Below are 20,047 nucleotides of genomic sequence, written 5' to 3' on the forward strand. Positions count from 1 at the left end.
AAGGTCCCTGCAATTCCCTCGTGTAAAATAAAATCGCCGCATTAAGATGTTTTTCCACCACAAGTGCAAACTCCGAGGATGGGTGTGGTGGGCAGGTGGCGCCTTACCTGGTAGTGGAAGGTGAGGTCTGTTGTGCGGTAGCAAGGAGGCCCCCTGGGGTTCTTTCTGGGACTCTCTTGGGGTGGAGGGTTACTAGGGAAGGCGAGTACCAGCAGGAAAAGCTTCAGGATCTCAGAGACAGGCTTCCAACCTGAAGGAAAAGAAAAGAAAAAAGGTTAAATGCCTTTGGAGCAAACATCCGTTTTTTGATATGAAACGAACATTGGTGTTAATAAACAAGAGAAGAGAGAGCAGCTTCAAGGCCAGTTGGTTGCCACCAGGGATCACACCCCAGGGGAATAAGGGGAACCTTGTGGAAAACAAATCATTAGAACCCAACTGCTGCCTGGGGTGTGACGTCCTCTGCTGCTTGCCCAGCTCTCTTGCTGTGGAGCCCTGAGCCCTGCAATTCTTTGACCCCTCTGTGCTGGTCCCAAACCACCTTGTCTCATGCCCTCTCCTGCTCTTACTTCCCGCCTCACCCAGTTCAGATTCCAGGACCTATCACTGCCACCACCGCGGCAACTGCCTTGTCCCTCTCTTTTTAACAGATTCCTCAGGTGATTTCACTCTCCTGATGCATCCCTCCAAACGTGTCCTACTTCACTGGGAGGAAACACCCAGATTTGCCTGCAAGCCGGGTCAACCCAGGTTTGCGGACTCTGAAGCGTATACGATTTAGGGGGCTTTCTAAGAAAATAAGACAAGATGGTGGATGCAAAAGTAAGATGTAGGGTCTTACACGGGGCCCATGGGTGCATAACTTCAGGGTAAATCCTCCTCTACCCACAGGACCCTAAGCAGTCTGGCCTCCTGCTGCACCACTGGCCCCTCCTCCAACCATTCCCCACCCCCTGCAGCCCCTGGGCCTCCTGGCTGTCCCTCCACATTCAAGCACCTGCATCCCCCCTACATCAAGCCTTTGCACCAGCTGTTACACGGATAATTTCCCAGAAATTATCGAATCTGGTGTCACACAAATGCACTTGTTTCCTGTGGTCTTTCTTTGCCCCTCTCCCACCCCGGAACACCAGCGTCCTGCGGGCACTTGATCTGTTTTATTCAACTCCATCTCCAGGGCCTGGAACATGCCTGGCACATCGTTGGAGCTCACTCAGTATTCGAGTGAATAAATGAATGAATGAAAGAACCACCCCCCCCCTTTTATTCTCCTGTTTCACACTCTTAGGTTTACTTAGAAGAGCCTCCCGTGTCAGTCTCTAGAGCAGGAATTCCCAGGAAACAGAAGGGAGCTGGTTGTTTCTGTTCATTTTGTTGGTGGTGTCCGGTTGGGTTTTGCAGGGGTAGGAGGCACCTGGGCCTTGAATTTTTTTTTTTTTTTTTTTTTTTGCTTAATTTACTCTAACCGAGTGTGAGTGCCATCAGGCAAACAGGACACAAAACCATTTAGGGGATCCATTCTGCTCATCCTGCAGAGACTGGCTTTGGGCCAGGGTTGTGAGATCATGTTGTCCAGGGAATGGTTGAGCTCTGCCCCACCCCACCTCCAGTGGAAAGGCCCCCATTGGCACATCCCCACAAATCTCACAACAGAGATTTTTTAAAATAATAAAGAAAAAATTACCAGTTTTTTTATTTTTCTAAAATCTGGTTACTTAAGGGAGCACTGCCCCATCCCAAATGGCAGGGCCAAACTCACAGAGCGCTGCCAACTGCAGAGACATGCCCGGGCACATGTGCCTTTCCAGTGACCATCCGTGCCATGCACAGAGCCAGGAGCTGGGCATGGGAGAGGCCAGGAACAGCCCTGAGCTCCACAGGCCACTTTTCAAGGGGAGAAACAAGTGTGTGATCTGATTCTCCTAGGTCAGTGGGCTAAATGCAATGAGAGGGCTGGCTGGGGGAGGGGCTGGGGGAGAAAGAGGGGCTCAGGCGGAAGTGGAGGGAGCCCAGGTAGAGGCGGCTCCAGGTGGTAACCCCAGTGGCGGGGCTAGAAGGCAGGTAGGCTGGCTTCTCTTACAACTAACCGCGTGATTCTCAGCAGCCGGCATAAAAGGCAAGGGCTGCTGTTCATTTTCTCCCAGACCCGCTGGAACAGGAGCCACGTAGGGCTGTGGATGCTCCCCAGCCAGGCACCACCCCCGTGTCCCCGGTACCCAAACCTGGGCAAGAAAGTGACAAAGGAAAGGGCGCAAAAATAGGGGGGACAGGCAGTAAGAATCCAAGGGATGCCCCCAAACTCCTCCAGTCCCCAGCACCCTGATCGTTATGGACGATCCCCAAATCCAGGCCACCTTCTCCAGGGGCAAATGTCTCCACATCCCCCACCCACCTGGCGCCCTAACTCTGCCCCACACGCAGTGCCTGCCGAGAGCAGGGCCAGGGCCCGAGGGGGGCCCCTCTCCCCGCTTCATTTGTTTTCCTCCACCCGAGCTGAATGGGAGATTATCTAATAGCTTGTCCCTGATTGCAGTGGCACATTTTCCCTCACTCCACAGTAGGAAACACCATCCATCACCCACAGAGCAGAAGCCAGGCCCGCAGTTTCAGGGACCACAGGGCTCACCCAGATGGGGCGCCCCAGCTCCCGGGATGCCAGGGGAAGGAACTGGTCCCATCCTGCCCACAGAGCCCAGCGTGGGTGGAGGCAAAAGGCCAAGCAATGAAGTCGCCAAGATGCCTCTCTCAAGGCCCACAAGGTTGGCTCCGTTGATAAGGCAAAAAGAAAAGAGCAGAAGGCCAAGCCTGCCCAGGGCCAGGCTCAGGGTCAAGGCTATAGCCTGTCATCTCGGACTCTGGGCTCTGAGGCAAAAGGGTTGGCTAGGTCGCAGGAGCGATCTGCGTCTTCCTCATTCTCGGAATTATATTTCTTGCGCCCGACCATGTACCAAGCTCGGTGCCAGGCACCCGTGGTTCCAGGCTTTGCCAGAGCACACCCTGCGCAGGAGGCAGGCAGGGGCCTCCCACTGCTGCCCTGCAATCTGCGAGGCCTCCTCGCCCCTCCCACTGCAGGGAGGCAGGCAGAGGGGGAGGATTCTGCGGCCCCACCCCCACCGCTGCCCACACCCATTCCAGAACCCCAGGGTCACCAGGGCGCAAGGGCTCACTGTGGGCCAGGACTCTTCCCTGCTCCCCCTACCTGCTTCAGGATCCACACCCCTGGCATTAGTGGCGGGTGCCCTCAAAATAATTTGGGGATTGACAGAGGCTTACATCCCAGGAAGGCTGGAGATGTGATATACAGAAGGCCCTGGATCTGGAAAGTGCCAAGGGCGAGGGCAGGGAGCCTGGGCGGGAGGGAGGGCTGAGTCTCAGAGGGCAGTAAAGAGCCCATTCCCACTGCCTGCTTCCCCACATCTCAGCTGGGAACTGAAGTCTCCCAGGCCTGTGGCCCAGTCTGACTACTCCAGCCCACGGCAGCTGCTGAGCCAGCCCGGCTCCCAGCTTTGCTCCCAAGGAGGCAGGAAGCTGGGGGCTGCCTTTTGTGCTCCGGCCCCAAAAGGCCTCCTGTTGGATTCTTGCCACTGGGGAGAGAAGATGGAAAAATTAACACCTGGGCTTTTAAAAGGTATCTTCTGCAAAAAATAAGCCAACACAGAAAGGGGCACAGGCCCCAGCGGAGGCTCCTTCAAGAACAGACTTGTGTGGATGACAAGGTCCTCTGGCCACCCTCAAACTCCAACTCTTCTGATGAGTAGTTACACAGCCAGGGACTGGGCAGTCAGCCCCTCCATTCCTCTCTGAGGGCCCCTGTCCTCTGCCCACCGTGCAGCTGGACTCTGTCCCGAGGGGCTGAGCAGAGGGGTCCAGGAGGAAGCGGGGAGGGGAGTGAGGAGGTGGGGAGAGATGAAGGGACTGGAGGAGGGAGGCAGGGGGGAGGGAAGGAGGGGGAGAACCTGGCTGAATCATCATCATCATCATCACTGAAATAGGACTGAACGTAGTCCCATAAGGGCAGACCTGTGTTGATCTTTGCTCAACATGGCTCCTGGTACCTGGCCCAGTACTGCACACAGTAGGTGCTCAGTCAGTAAGTGAACAATGACAAAGAAGAAGAGGAAGGCACATCCGGTTGACCAGTATGCAGGGGAGTAACGTTTCTCATTAAAATTCCCAGCCAACCTTAAAACCAACACATGGAATTAACTGTTCTTAATTTGGGTCTATCAGCGGGATGGTCTCCGACTCCCAGAGGTAGAATGACCTTCACGTTCTACACAGCAAAGCCAGCAATCCGGGCCCACACAAGCCCCTCGCACTCACAGCTTCTCTTGCAGAGAGAAGGCCCAGCAGCCAAGCAGATATTCTGGATTTGCTTCCAGATCTCCAAGAGAAAGGTGCACTTGGACTTTAGGGCTCACAGACAGACTGGGACGACAACAGTCCTTTATAAAGTACAGGTCACCTGAGAATGTGTTTTTATTTACAGGACTTGGGTTGAGGCAACACAGAGAAGCAGAGACAGCCCATGAGCTAACATGGAGCCCTCCCTGTAGTGCCCTCTCTGGGTCCGCTGCCAGCACATGCGCACCGTTGTGGGTTGGGGTGGGGGTGGGGGTGCGGGGAGGCTCTTTAAGACAACAGCGTCCCCTCTGGGCATGTGCAGCCCTGCAAGTGCAGGTCTCGAATTCGGGATCCCTTCGTCTCCTCCTTGGAACAAGGCACATAGTCGCTGCCCTCCATGACAGACTGGGTGACATTCCTGGAGACTCTGGGGCATTGGGGTGGAACAGTTTGGAGCATGTTCTCCTCCAGCCCCATCTCCGACATACTGTGTGACCCAGGACAAGCCAAATGAATGGCTCTGACCCTTTGCCCCATCGTATGAAGAGCCTACTGCGTGCAGACACAGACCCAGGAGCCGGAGGTTCCAAGAGGTGTGGTGTCTGGAATATCACCTGACCTGCTCCCCCCAGAGGCACAGGGATAATACATTCCGAAGGCTTTGCTAAATCAGACGCATTTTCTCCTAATGCCTCAAGTAGTCAAATGACCTCTCAGGGCCCCTAGAGCCACAGGCCTCTTCATAAAGGTCAGCTGTGGACCCCAGGAGCCGCCTAAGGGGGGGCAGGATGGAGTATAGGGGACCCCATTGCTTACGGCAAAGGTTTTCCCAAAGGACTCTGAAATCTTCAGAAATCAAGTTTTGGGGAGTTTGTTGTACTTTGTTTGTTTTAATGAGGATACAAACATTGCCAGAGATGTGCCTGCATTCTTGTGTGGCTTCCCAAAGGGACTCCAGAAATGGCATCAGCAGAATCCCAGAGGACTCAACATACATATCTTAGAAATGGGCTTTTCTTCCCACATCACACCTTTCTGCTGCATTTCATTGCAGAAAATGGAGCTTTTTAGTCCTCCAGTTCTGCCTGGCAGAAAGTAAAAGAAATTCAGAGTAATGGCACAGATTTTCCATAGAAACAGAGAATAGATTGGTGGTTACCAGAGGCAGGGGGTGGGGAGTGGGGGAAATGGTGAAGGTGGTCAGTAGGGACAAACTTCCAGTTATAATATGAATATGCTCTGGGGGTGTAATGCACGGCATGGTGACACTAGTTAACAGTGCTACAGATATGCTTTTGAAAGATGCTAAGAGCATATCTTAAAAGTTCTCATCACAAGAAAAAAAAAGTAACTATGTGAGGTGATGGATGTTAACCAGACTAATTAGGGTGATCATTTTGTAGTAAATACAAATATCAAATTATTGTGTTGTACATCTTAAACAAATACAAAGTTATATATGTCAATTATATCTCAATAAAACTGGGAAAAAATTCAAAGTAATGGCAGGGATTCGGTTTTCGTTTTTAAAAACCATCCAAATTTCCAAACCAAACAGAGCTGCTTATCCTGCTAACTGTACCCATTCGTTAAAACGTGGAGTCCTCATTCATTTGCCTGCTTTGTAGTTCAGCAAGGCACTGTATTCCTTCCTTATTTTTCTCTGAAACCCGCTCCTCCCTGTGTGCCAGCATCCCTTCTCCCATCTTCTCTCTTCAATCTCTCTCGAGGCATCTTTCAGAGATGCTGGCGGCGTTCCCCTCGATTTCTCATCACACCAATTCCTTCTCAGTCTGCTTCCCCCAAAACATGAGCTAATAACCAAAATCAGAGCTTAAAATGGGACTCAAGCTAAGAAAGCGAAACTTGCTATTTCTTTAACCAAGAGAAGAATGTGAAGCATCTCATTTCAGTAGTAAAGATTATAGGGGATATGTAATATTCTGAATAAATGAATCTCCTCCTCCCATTTTTAAACCACTCTTGTGAAACCAGCTTTGTTCCCGACTCCTCTCATGCCTTATGAATCCTGTCTCTGGCAAAAATAATTTGGGTTTTATTATTCTGGCATCTAGTGGGAGTCTGTGACAATTTTACTGTAGCTCTACTGGTGTTGCTTCTTCTTTTTTTAACACCAGTGTGTTTTAATAATAGTGTACCTTTAGGTATTGTTGAAATGTTACATTATTCAACGTATCCAACGGGAACGGGAAGGGCCTCATGTGATTTATGTGTCCTCGGCACTGTGCTTAAAGCTTGTGAAATGGAGGCGTGTCATTTGGGAAGCAATTTTCCGCAAGGTCAGGGAAAATTGGAGTGGCTGGAGACGGTGTGACCCGAGTGACAGCCGGGCTCAAGCTGGGGGCTCAGAACCCCTGACGTGAGGCCGGGACCAGTGGCCAAGGGACTCCGGGCCCCAAACCAGAAATATTCCCCAAATACAGGAGAACTCCAGTATACTGCTGGATTGCTAGGCTGCTTGGGTTTCGAGCAACTCTTGATGAGATGGCGTTGCCAAGCCATGATCCAAAGCGTTCTCAGGCTCTGCTGTCCACTTCCCTGCCTCCCTCGCCAAACCGGGGTTCCTATGTCTAGGAATCGATGACCGAAACCCCGGGATGGTTAACTGGGCCTGTTCCAGACACGTCAGGGGACTTCAGGTCATCTGGTTCCCGCATTCTGGCCCTTCCAGAAAGCACCATTCCTGCGCCGAACGTCCATCAAGTCCCTCCTGTGCTAGATGCTGGGGACACAGATAAGAAACGCCACACTGACCTGTACCCAAGGGGCTTGTGGTACAGAGGGACAGGTGACAATAAACCAAAAATCCCAGCAGAGGTGGGGTGAGGCCACAGATGGCAAGCTCCACAGGGCAGGCCTTAGTTTTGCTCAATGCCATGTTCCCGGCATCTAGAACAGTGCCTGGCACATAGGTGTTAAAGGAATATGTCTGAGTGACAGAATGAAGGAATAAAGTACCAGTGACAAGAGAGGTGGACAAAGGATGTGTGGAACCCTGAGCAGAGGCTCCTCACTCATGCTGTGAGGGTTTTCTTGCTCCCAGGTGCCAATCCTGGAGTGAGTCAGAGACTCAAGGGGAGAGGAGGAGACAGCAGGTGCAGAGCCAGGAAGGAAGAGCAGGCGAGATGTCTCCCAGGGATGCAAACAATGGGGCAGGAGGTGTGGGATTTGATGTACTGGAAGATGACACTGGCCGATAAGTCAGGAATCAGATCATGATGCACCTTGAATGTCAGGCCAAGGACTTTAAAAGGCCACTTGAAGAATTTGAAGCCGGAAACGATGCAGATGCATGTCTTAGGAAGCTCACTCTCGTGCCAATGTGGACAGGATGGAGGGGGTAAAAACCAAGGCAGGAATCTTAATCAGGAGGCTGCCGCCAGGAATCAAGTGAGAAATTAAGATTTAGGAAAGGGCAGATGGAGAATTTGTGGGATGCACAGGACTGAGGGAAGGTTACACTGAGGGGACTTCAGCTGGGTTGATAATGTAGTTTATAAGTTATTCTTTACACCTTTGTATATGTTAACAATTACGTTATACAATTTTTCCAGGCTTGTGGAATCGAGTTCAGATTTCGACATGTGTTCAAAGAGCCCCTGATATGTGTAGGGGGTGATACTTTGTAGATGGTTGGGTACTAGGGTCTAAGGCTTAGGAAACAGTCATCTGCTTTGGAGATTGTGGCAGCCCGCCTCCAAGGTGGCCCCTACAATTCTCACCTCCTGTCCCCTTATGTAGCCTCTGCCCACATCAGACCAGCGCTGGTCTGAGTAACCACTAGAACATGGCAGAAGTGATGGTGCATTGATTCTGAGATCAGGTCATACTTACTCTGGGGGAAGTTGGCCGCCATGTCATAAGGACACTCAAGCAGCCATAGGGAGAGATCCACATGTGAGGAACTGAGGCCTCCCACCAACAGCCAACATGCTGCAACCTCATGAAAGACCCTGAGCTAAAAGCACTCAGCTCAGCCACCTCCAGATTCCTGAACCCCAGAAACTATGAGCTAATAAATGACTGTTGCTGGAAGCCACTACAATTCAGCGTAATCCATTACAGAGCAATAGATAACTAACGCAGGAATTACCAAAATATAAATATAACTGGTGGCTGAAGCCACGGGCATGGATAAGAACACCTCGTGAGAAGGTGGAATAGGAGTACAGACACCCCAGGAGTTTGTGGGAGAGAAAGGAGGAACAAGGAGAGACCCCAAAGAGAAGGAAGATGAGATTGCAAAATACCACAAAAGCCCAAGGAAGGAGGGCATTGGATGCTTCAAAGAGGTCCAGCAGGACTGGACTTCTAAGGGACCCAGTTGCCCTTCACCCCCCAGGTGAGACCTTCTCACTCACTGCTTCCTTGTGAGACTGCTGGCTCCATCCTGTCTCTCGTCCTCAAGTGGAAGTCACATCTCTGATGAGAGGCCTTTCTCAACCACCAAAGCTAACATAGTCCCCACCCCAGTTCCCTGGTCACTCTCCTTGGTACTTGTTGCAAACTAATTATATTTTGATTTTTTTCTTTACTCAACCATGGTCTGCAAGAGCTGGGAAATATGTTTTATTCACCACTGTAAATCCAGTACCTGACATAGAGTAGGTTCTTTATATTTGTTGGAGGAACAAATAATCGAATGAATGAACAAATGAATGGAAAGACTAAAACCCTGATTATCACCTAGTGGCCCAGGTTAACTGGTGGACAAACCATCCCTTCCCCCTTCACCCCTCCATTTCACCACACACCGCTATGGGTGGCGGGGCCCCTTGGCTGTGAAGGAAAACACAGCTGGATGGGGAAGGAGGTGAGGAAAGAGAGAAGACTCTGAAAGTAACCCTGATGGGCTCTTGGGGAAGAGTCTGGAGGAAGCCCAAGTGGCCGCCATACTTCCTCCAGGTATTCAACAAATCTGAAGAGCCTGTGCCACATCGAGCTATAGGTGATGGGAACCAAGGGTACATCCTATGTGGCCCCTTAGCAGTTCACAGTCTAGTGGGGAAGTGGGCAACCAGACAGGGGTGTCTAAGGGGTGAGGCTGGGAGGCTGAGTGTTCCCCACCTTGCCACCTCTACTTGGGAGACCCTGGGCAAGTCGCATAACCTCTCCTTCCTTCAGCAGCTCACCCATGAGGGGCTACTCAAACCACACAGGTGGTGATAGCACCACCTTTTGCCCATCACCTGCAAACACTGGGGCCTGGGCAGGAGCATAGGTGTGCACTGCCATGACTTAAACAGGAAATTATAATACACTCTGATGGATGCTACAGAGGGGGTGCACAGAGCACTGTGGACACAGGAAGGGTGGGAGTGGGCTGGGATGTGACTGGCTTTCTGAAGGAAGTAACAGCAGAGCCGAGCAGAAAGAGTGGAGCAGAAATGTAGGAAGGAGGTCAGGGAGGAGAGCCTCACCAGCCAAGGTGAGGAGGCCTGAGCACAGGGCAGGTGGCAGGACAGACAGGGCTGCTGGGGGTTGAAGGTCCCAAACGGCTCACTGAAGAATTAGCCCAACCTGCCTGCAGGGCAGTCCTTCGGCCAGTGGCATGTATCAAAAAGACAGCCCCTCCAACAGACACACTTGGAGGGAACCCACCCCAGGATCACAGAACTGAAGGTTGGTGATTTTTTCATCAGAACTAAGGAGATGGACAGGCGCAAGGAGAGAGCCTGGAGCCGACCATGTCAGCTCCATCTTCAGGCCATGTCTGTTCACAGAGAAGACTCTGTGATTTGGGTCCGGGATGAAGGGCAGCCCATTCCCCACAGTTAATCCTCACACTGCTTCCCTGGGTATTACCCACAGCCCACGCCCAGTAAAGGGTCAAACCCCCCTCCTCACACCGGTTCCCTTTCTTCTGCCCTCTTGCAGGCCAGAGACACCAGCTCAGGGATGCCCTCCTTGGGAGGGACAGGGACAGGGGAGTTCCCCCATCTAGAGAGCCTGATGGGAGGGGCCAGGAACACCAGCTATGAAGGAGTCCCTGGGAATGCAGGGCCTCGGGGGATTCAGGGGCAAAGAGAGGTGTAGAGGCAGCTCAGAGGATGGAGATGTGGGAAGGGGAGAGGGTATGGGGGGGGCGGTGGCTGGCACAGGGCAAAAGGAGATGTGGGAGGAACGCAGGGGGCTGAGACCTCTGGAGACTGGGTGCACTGGGTAGGGACAGGGGTGCAGGTAGATGGGTAGGGTTGCAGGGCGTGTAGACATGAGGGAGGGGACAGAGGAGGCAGGATGGAGTGCAGGGAGTGAGGGAGGGGCATGGCCTAGAGGGATGGGGAAGAGGGAAGGGGTGGGAGGAAGAGAGCTCGAAGGGCAGAAGGGGTGAGCAGGGGAGGGGCGAAGAAGGTGGGAACTAGGTGGAGGGAGTGGGGGAGAGCATGGCGGGCAGGGTAGGAGGAGACATCTGGGGTGGACGGGCTGGGGGCTGGGGGGTGGTGATGAGACTGTCCGCAGTTGCTCCCGCCCCACGCAGCTGGGCCCGGCAGATAGCGCAATGCCAGCAGCAATCAGAGGCTCTTTTTCACTTATCTCTGCGCTGCCTGGTATCTACGTGGCGGAAACAGGGCATTTGGTTATAGGATTTTGATGTTGAACAGCTGACGTTTTCTCCAGACTGGCTTTACGTCACAAGTGGAGGGGGCTGAGATCTTAATAGGATTCTAAATTTTGGAAAGTGGAGAGGTAAGGAAAGGGCGGAATAAGGACTCCTAGGGTTCCCTCCTGAGGATGCCTCAGTGCCTGCATGAACTGGCATTTTGGGGTGCCGATGGGAGGGGCACTGGGGATCTCAGGGGGGTGTTGTGGCCTCTGGGTCATAAAAGCCAATGGGCCTGAGGGAGGACTCAGTCCTTGCTCTCACAGTGCAGGAACCGGAATCACTGCTTCCCCCAAGACCCCTTTCGGACCTGGGGTCCTTGGGATCCCCTGACCTGGCCCTGAGACCTCCATTCTGTTGTGCACTCACAGGTCTAGGGGTTTGCCCGAGCCCGACTGTGTCTCCTGGAAGGTTTTTCAAATGTTCCCCCTGTTGAGCCACACCTCCCTCCCTGGGCACAGGGAATGCAGTTCCAGCCTGAGCTTCAGGGAACTAACTTAAAATGGTAACATGTTTTAAAAATATATATCGCTAGCTACCGTTAACCACATGACCTTTGCACAAACATTCCAAGAATTCCCCAAGGGCCCTGCTGTGGAATAATTTGGCCACTTGGAGAAAGTCGCCTGATCCTGGTATGGGTACTGGTCCTTGGCCACCCCCACCTCCCCTGAGCACAGGAGGCAAACAGGGGCAGATGTAGCAAGAGGGATTTGGGGCAGAAACAGTGAACCGAAGGATTCCTGGGCGGGACACAGCATTGAATCCCCATCCAGGGCGAGGTGTCACATATCCCTTTTCTTGACAACCCGGCACACATCGATGCCCACCTCTGAGCCTCCCACATATGGTCTCAGGTGTTCACAAGATTGTCACACGAATGCCAATGCCTATCTGCCCTGCCACAAGTCGGGAGTGCCTGCCACACAGGACAAGGACATCTTCCTGGGGGACCTGAGTGGGACGTGCATGGAGGTGGGGAATGAGCTGATGATTTTGCCTGGTGCTTTCCAGCCGAGGACCCTTCTCCTGGCTGGCTGTCCCTTTGCTGGCCCCTCTCAGCCAGGCCATTAGCCCAAAGGAGCTGGATTCCCACAGGCCTGCATTGGTTGAGGCCGTCCTGAGAGTCTTGCTAAGGCTACAACTAAGTCCTGTGTTCACCTGCCTGCATCGCATCACCCCACCCAGGCACTTCGGTACCCCCTGCCGAAACAAGGAACTTTCTCAAGAGATGAGGAAGTTCCATATCTCAGTCTAGGAAATGGTTAAACAGGTGCGTACATTTGTCAAAACTGCTTGGTCTGTACTAAGACCTATAGATTTCATAGTATGTAAATTAGTCTCAAGTTTTTTAATTAAAAAATATGTCACCGCCTGGACTGACAGTAGATCCTGAGTTACACCCACTCTCTCAGGTCCCTGAGGCTTCGGAGCCTTTCGACTCACCAGAGTCAGCGACAGGAGCTAGATCAATACGCCTGGAAAGAACCAATAATCAGTGTAATGATACTGTGGGTGTCCCATGCTTGGGGCTGAGAGACTTGCCCCAGGGGGCTTCTACCAGCAGTGGCAGGAGGGCCACAGCTGTCAGCACGCTGTCACCCAAAGCCTCAGTCTTCCCTCATCAGCTCTCTAGCCGTGAGAAGAAAGGGGGGAACATGACAACACGGGAAGTGTCCTCGCCTCAGACTCCACCCTGGCCACCTTGCACACCTGCAGCAGGGACCGGAATCCACACCTGGCCTCCTCTGATGAGTCCCAGGTGGAGATGGACATACCACGCACAGGGCTGGGGGCATTGAGAGGTGGGGCAAACCCACAGCTGCCCCCTTTCCTTCGGGAGCACAGTGGCCACCTCATCACCACCGGGGATGCAGGACTGCAGAGGCCTCTCCTCTCCCTCTGGCAGCCACAGGGCCCTGGTCTCAGCCAGGCCTCCCTGGGAAGCCGATGTGCAGGGGGGCTCAGGAGGGTCACAGTCAGAACAGCTGGTGCTGCTGAGGAGCAGACGAGAGCAGATGGGAGAGACGCTGGCTGGAGAAGCGAGGGCCACCACAACCTGCTTCCTCTCTCCCCATTTGCTTCCTTGGCAAGAAGCTGTCCTGCCTACCTCCTGCCCCACCTTCTGGATGTGAAACTTAGACCAAGGTCTGGCAGGGAGGAGGTCTCTCTGTGCAAGCCCAGGTCAACCCGGACCCTGCTATGGCCTTCAGTCTGCTCTCCCTGAGTGATCCTGGCCACGACATCTGTCTTCCTAGGACCTCACTTTCCTTCAGAGCTCCTTTGGGCAGCATTCTTACTACCCAGGAGATAAGTTTTAGCTCATGAGGAAAGGAAGACCTCTCCAGAGGCAGCATGGCTTGGTGAAACTAGGAGTATACATCAGAAAGAGACTAAGGTCCCTGCAAATAATAAATGCTGGAGAGGTTGTGGAGAAAAGGGAATCCTCTTACACTGTTGGTGAGAATGTAAAATGGTGCAGCCACTATGGAAAACAGTATGTAGGTTCCTCAAAAAACTAAAAATAAAGTTGCCATATGATCCAGTGATCCCACTCCTGGGCATACACCCAGACAAAACTATAATTCAAAAGATACATGCACCCCTATGTTCACAGCAGCACAATTTACAGTAGACAAGACATGGAAGCAACCTAAATGTCCATCAACAGATGAATGGATAAAGAAGATGTGGCATATATACACAATGGAATATTACTCAGCCATAAAAAAGAACAAAATAATGCCATTTGCAGCAACATGGATGGACCTAGAGATTATCATACTAAGCGAGGTAAGTCAGAAAGAGACAGACAAATACCATATGATATCACTTAAATGTGGAACCTAAAATATGACACAAATGAACCTATCTACAAAACAGAAATAGACTCACGGACATAGAGAACAGACTTGTGCTTGCCAAGATGGAGGGAAGGGTGGGGAAGGGAAGGATTGGGAATTTGGGATTAGCAGATACAAACTATTATATATAGGAGGGGTAAACAACAAGGCCTAACTGTATAGCACAGGGAACTATAATCAATATCCTGTGATAAACCATAATGGAAAAGAATATGAAAAAGAATATATATATATAAAAAACTGAATCACTTTGCTGTACAGCAGATATTAACACAACATTGTAAATCAACTATACTTCGATAAAATTTAAAAAAAAGAAGAGGTTAAGGTCCCTGGAAACATCAATTCCATTTGTCTACTCAACCATCTGTATATCTGCCATCCATCTCTCTGCTCATCCATTCATCCATCCATCCATTCACTCATCCACTCATCCATCAACCTACCCACCCACTCATCCATTCATCCATCCATCCACAAAGTAACCCCAGTGAGGGGCAGAGAAGGCCCAGAACAGGGGCAGGGGCTGGAGGGCAGTGCTACAAGACTAAAATGTAGAGTAAGTACCTTAGAGTCTGGCCTTGGGAGTCAGATAAACTTGGATCAAAATCCTGGCTCTCTTGTCACTAACCTTTGTCAACCTCAGTTTGCTCACGTATAAATTAGGTAATAATAATTCTCTTATTGGGTTACTATAAAGAACAAATAAGATCATGTACACAGAATGCTTAATTTAGTTACTAGTCCATGGTAAGCACTAAATAAATAATGTGACTTTGCAGTTCTTCCTGCTAAAAAGGTGGATTCTCTTGTCCCAACCTCTGTGAGTCTGGGCTCAACCATGTGAGTTTGGCCAATAGAATGAGGCAGAGGAGATGGTGAGCTATTTCCAAGCCGAGGCTAGAAGAAACCTTGTTTGTTTCCGCTTTTCTCTTGTGCCTCTGCTGTTGCTACGGTTGGGCCCCTAGTCCCAGAACAGGGATGAAAGATACATGAAGCAGGGCTGCCCCAGCTTGACCCAGCCTGGAGCAGAGCCACTGAGTCAATCTGCAGACCCACAGGGGAGCCTAGCCAAGATCAGCTGACCCCCCCAACAGACCCAGGGACCTGTGAGCAATGAAAAGAAATGATTCTTGTTTTAAGCAACTGACCTTGAAGGTAGTTTGTTATACAGCAGTAGCTAACTAATACACCTTTTCCCCTTTGATTTCTCTACCGCCTTCTCCTGTCTCTGTATCAAAGACATTATATAACTTCTAATTATGTCTCTCCTACAAAGCCAGAAAAGGAAAGACTTCTGCAAGCAGATCACGTGAAGCCTCAATTCCCTGCCTACAACCCCTGCTACTTCACTGGAAACAGGAAGTGGCATTGCAGCTCACAGCTCAGGCAGAGGAATGACCATTGAGAGAAGTTCAGCAAGGTTGTCCGTGGCCTGGAAATGCAGACACCAGTGAAAGGGATTTGTCTGTCTGTCTGTCTATCTGTCTACTTTGAAGTCGAGGTAACGCAATTTTCAGAATCTCCAGGGAGCTGGGCTCTCAGTGGCAGGGAAGAATAAGAATTTGTCGTGGAAACTGCTGCTCAGCGGAGATTAGGGTTGCAACGGAGGGTGCGTGGCTCTCTCCTGCAAGAGCATTAGGGATTCCACACGGCACGCTCACTGTAAATCACTTCCCATTTAGGCCCGCTGCTGAGGGGCCAAAGGTCGATTTTCCATGGTTATGACAACAAAAACTAAAATTGGGTCAAACCTGAAAGGTATTATCTTCCTCTGAGCTGCTAAGTGCACAACAGTAATGAGGTTGATTATGCAATATACCTTGGCCCATGCCAGTTGCTTGGAAGACAGATTAGCCACGTAAGAGGGTGGCTCCGGCCACCCTACCATGCCTCCCCCTAAAGGTGGAAGGTCCTGGGCTCTTCATCTCGCTGACACCAGAAAATTCTCCGGCCACAGAGACTGGGTATCTAAAGTGCTCGGGAACCCTCCCAGCTACCAAAGAATAGGGGCATCCAATGGCTCCGGGGAACTAGAGCCCCTGGGGACAGGCCACTTTTGCTTCTGAGTCCCCTTCCATGCCGACCCCTCCTGGTCATCACCATCCACAGCCACGAGTTTGAACCCGTGAGAGCCCAGGGGCTGAGGATTTGCTCCAGTTCACCCCTCCCTCTATGGAATCCTAGCATTTATCTGTTGCAGACACAATGCCAATACCTTGAATTTGCATAACATGCCCTTCTCCTTATAAATTATTGATTCGTATTCCATGCGCGTGCACACACCCCGCCTGGAGCCCATCCTTCAAAGCCTCACTGTCAACAGGCTTCAAATTGGACCCATCATCTCAGGTTATACAGTATTTATAAACTGACCTGTCCCATCACTTGGAGTTATTCTTAGAAACCACCCTGCCTCATCTCAAGAGAGAGGGAGAGGGAAAAGAGGGGAGACACTGAGAGTGAGAAGGTTTTCTTCCAGAACTGATTTTATTTTCTACTTACGTGACAGTTGTTATTAAAATAGTGGGTGGGGTGTGTTGGCAAAGCTGCGGACCTGCCAGTGTCACCTGGCCAGGGTGAAGTGGGCAGAGCCCGGGGGGAGGTCAGAAAATCTATGTCATCGCCCCCATTCACTGGCTGTGTGACAAGGCATGTCTCAGTGAGTCTCCACGGTGAGCCTCAGTGTCTTCATCTGCAAAATGGGGCTGATATAACCTGTGTAGAGGATAGGGAGAATGCAGCAAGACTGGCTACATGGAAGTTCTTTAAAAACATTAAACTCTATTCTAACACCTGCTGCAACATGGCTGAACCTTGAGGACAATAGGCTGAGTGAATACACCAGCCACAAAAGGACAAACACTGTTTGATTCCACTTATTTGAGGCACCTAGAATAAGCAAATTCATAGAGATGGAAAGTGGGACGGTGGTTGCCAGGGGCTGGAGGAGGGGATGTGGGGAGTTAGCATTTGATGGGGAGAGAGTTTTATCTGGGGAAGATGAAGAAGTTCTGGAGACGATGTTGGTGATGGCTGCACAACAATGTGAATGTCTTTAATGTCACAGAACTGTACACTTAGAAATGGTTAAAGAGGTAACATTTATGTTATATATATTTTACCACAATGAGAAATTTTTTAAATGTTTGACTATTATAAAAATGCAAAGTGATGCTATAATGATTAACCTGTAGGCCCGATAAGAAAGTAATCTTTTATGAGCATTCTGTCTCACACATCCACCCTCAAAAATCAACACCTGTTTGGGCACTGGGGTCTCTGCTGCCCAAAGAGCTCAAATCCTGCTTCTGAACTGGAAAAAATGTGCTTCTGTTTCTTGCATTGCCTATTCCTGTCTTCCCCACGACTGCTTGTGCTCCTGAGCAGGGAACACAGACTGAGCAGGGAGGCCAGTCGTCCCGACTCCCTGTCCACTTGGGTCCAGGCAGGCTTTCAAGACAGGAGACACTGCCACCACCTTCCTGGCCAACCTCTCCTGAGGTTTCACGGTGATTCCTTTGAAAGCCCCTTCTTTTTTTTTTTTTAATTTTTATTGGACTATAGCTGCTTTACAATATTGTGTTCATTTCTACTGTACACCAAAGTGAATCAGCTATACATATACATATAACCCTTCTTTTTTGGATTTCCTTCCCATTTAGGTCACCACAGAGCACTAGTAGAGTTCCCTGTACTATACAGTAGGTTCTCACTAGTTATCTATTTTATATATAGTATCAATATTGTATATATGTCAATCTCAGTCTCCCAATTCATCCCACCCCGCCTTTAGTCAGAAAGAGAAAGAGATCATATATTAACGCATATATGTGGAATTTGAAAAAACTGGTATAGACTAGCTTATTTACAAAGCAGAAACAGAGACACACACATAGAGAACAAACGTATGAAAGTCCCTTCTGATAAGGGGCAAACAAACTAGTTCCCTTTGCCTAGAAGTGGGCAGAGGGCAGTGAGAGCATCTGTCAACCTCTGGAGCTGTCTGGTCCAACAGAAATATCGTGTGAGCCTCCTGTATAAGCTTACATTTTCTAGTTGCCACATTTTCTAGTTTTAAAACAATTAGAAAGAAACAAGCAAAAGTGATTTTTATGATTTTTTAAATTTAACACAATCTCTAGCACAGGGAGATCAGCTTGGTGCTTTGTAAACCCCTAGAGGGGTGGGATAGGGAGGGTGGGAGGGAGACGCAAGAGAGAGGAGATATGGGGATATATGTATATGTATGGCTGATTCACCTCGTTATAGAGCAATTATACTCCAATAAAGATGTTAAAAAAAGAGAAAAAAAATAGTATCATTTCAACATCCATATAAAAATGATCCATGAGAAATTTTACCTTTTCTGTGCTGAGTCTTTGAGATCCAATGTGCATTTTCCATGTTCACAACATCTCAGCCCCAAACTACCCACAGTTCTGTGTCCAACAGCCCTGTGTGGTTGTGGCCGCCATATTGGATGGTGCCACTCAGGGCTTCCTCCATGTCCTACAGGCACACGACAGAAAAGTGGGACCCACTACGTTTGCAGTGGTCCATCAGGAAAATATAATGAGAAGAAGCAGGGTCACCCGGTCCTGGGAGCTGACCAGCGGGAAGGACTGTCCTCTGCCTGGCTCCCACAAACTCCTCCACGGCCAACTGTCAGAATGCGAGCTCTCTGAAGGAAGGTGCTGGCCCTGTGGGATCAACAGGGGCTCCTGGGCCAGGACAGGGCACAAAACCCTTCATCCAGAGCTAGAATCCAGCAGAGCCCTGTGCTCACCTTGACCCCTCATGCCCACCCACCTTAGTGACTTCAGACAGGAAAGAGGAAAGGACACGTGTATGGGTGCCTGGACCCCTCATCTGAGCTCTTGAGTGCCCTCCCTCGACAGAGCTCCTAGGACTGGGGCCTGAGCAAGGTCATCAGCCCCTCAGGGGCTGCCTGCGTAAGTAAGTGCCCAGTCACTAAAGCTTTGATGTATGACGTGTACCCCAATCAGAACAGGTGGAGGAGGAAATGAGAGGGAAATATCCGTAACAGAGTCACTTACAGCCTATGTTTAAAAACCAAGGCTTCTCCATTGCCAAGTCAGAGGACAGCCATGGGAGAGGATTCCCTCATATCTAGTGTAGCTCACTTGTTACCCGCGCGGTGCATTTGGTTATGACACTGTGTGAGTTTCTGCTGCCATAAATGACCACAAACTGGGTGGCAAAACCCAACAGAAGTCTCTCCTCTCACAGAGGAGGCCAGAAGTCCGAAGGCAACTTCACGGGGCTGAAATCAAGGTGTGGCAGGGCTGCACTCCCACCACAGGCTCTAGGGGGGAATCCATCACCTGCCTTCTCCAGCTTCTGATGGCCTCAAGCGCTCCTTAGCTTTTGGCTGCATCTCTCCAGTCTCTGCCTCTTTTGTCACTCACAGGCCTTCTCTTCTGTTTGTGTCAAATCTCCCTCTGCCCCCCTCTTGGAAGGACATCTGGGATTGCCTTTAGGGCCCACCTGGATAAAGAAGAATAATCTCCCCATCACAGGATCCTCAAATTCACCACACTGCGCAGTCTGGTTTTGTCATACGAAGTAAAAGTCATGGATTCTAGGGATTGGGACATGGGTATCTTTCAGGGGCCCATTATTCAGCCGACAACAGATACCATATGACACCAAAACCATATGTCAATAAACATATGCATGTAGGGATCAGGTTAGATTTGAGTAGATTGGATTAGATAGATTCATTCCCTGGTGACAAAGCTGGCCACGTGCCACAGGAAATCGTTCTTGGGGAGGTGCCAACTTAGCCTAGCTGGACTGAGGTGCCAACTTAGTCCTTAGCCAGCAAGGTGAAGGACCCCCCGGCGGGGCAGCTGCTGCTGACTGTCCCCACAGCCCAGGCCCTAAGACCAGGTGGGCAGAGAGGTCCATCGCTCCCTGGGGAGGGCCACCCCAAAGCTGTCCAAGTGGGGCACCACCAAAGTGCTCTGTCTCATCAGCCATCATCACCACTTCAGGTAAGGGTCTGCAGAAGACACCGCCCAGGCCCTGCCGTATTCCCTCACCCTTAACATATCAGTGGCCAACCTTCTACTTCCTAGGACCACTCCCAGTGTACCAACTCTTTATCAATCAGAGTCCAATCAGGAGGCAAAACCCCACATTCATTTTGCCTCAAAATTACAGGGGATGCTTCATATAAAGAATTATTAAC

General features: G+C 50.6%; 1 protein-coding gene across 11 annotated transcripts in view; it reads right to left on the reverse strand.

Moving 5' to 3' along the window:
• Positions 1 to 20,047, reverse strand: part of RBFOX3 (RNA binding fox-1 homolog 3) — a 499,416-nt gene that overhangs the window by 335,735 nt on the left and 143,634 nt on the right. For all 11 annotated transcript variants that reach the window (XM_059998381.1, XM_059998379.1, XM_059998376.1 and 8 more), the window contains exon 2: positions 108 to 250. The gene's annotated coding sequence lies outside the window, so the exon portion shown is untranslated. The remainder of the gene's footprint in view (positions 1 to 107; positions 251 to 20,047) is intronic.

The sequence above is a fragment of the Delphinus delphis genome, chromosome 19 (genome assembly GCF_949987515.2).
Source record: "Delphinus delphis chromosome 19, mDelDel1.2, whole genome shotgun sequence".
Taxonomy (NCBI): Eukaryota; Metazoa; Chordata; class Mammalia; order Artiodactyla; family Delphinidae; genus Delphinus; species Delphinus delphis.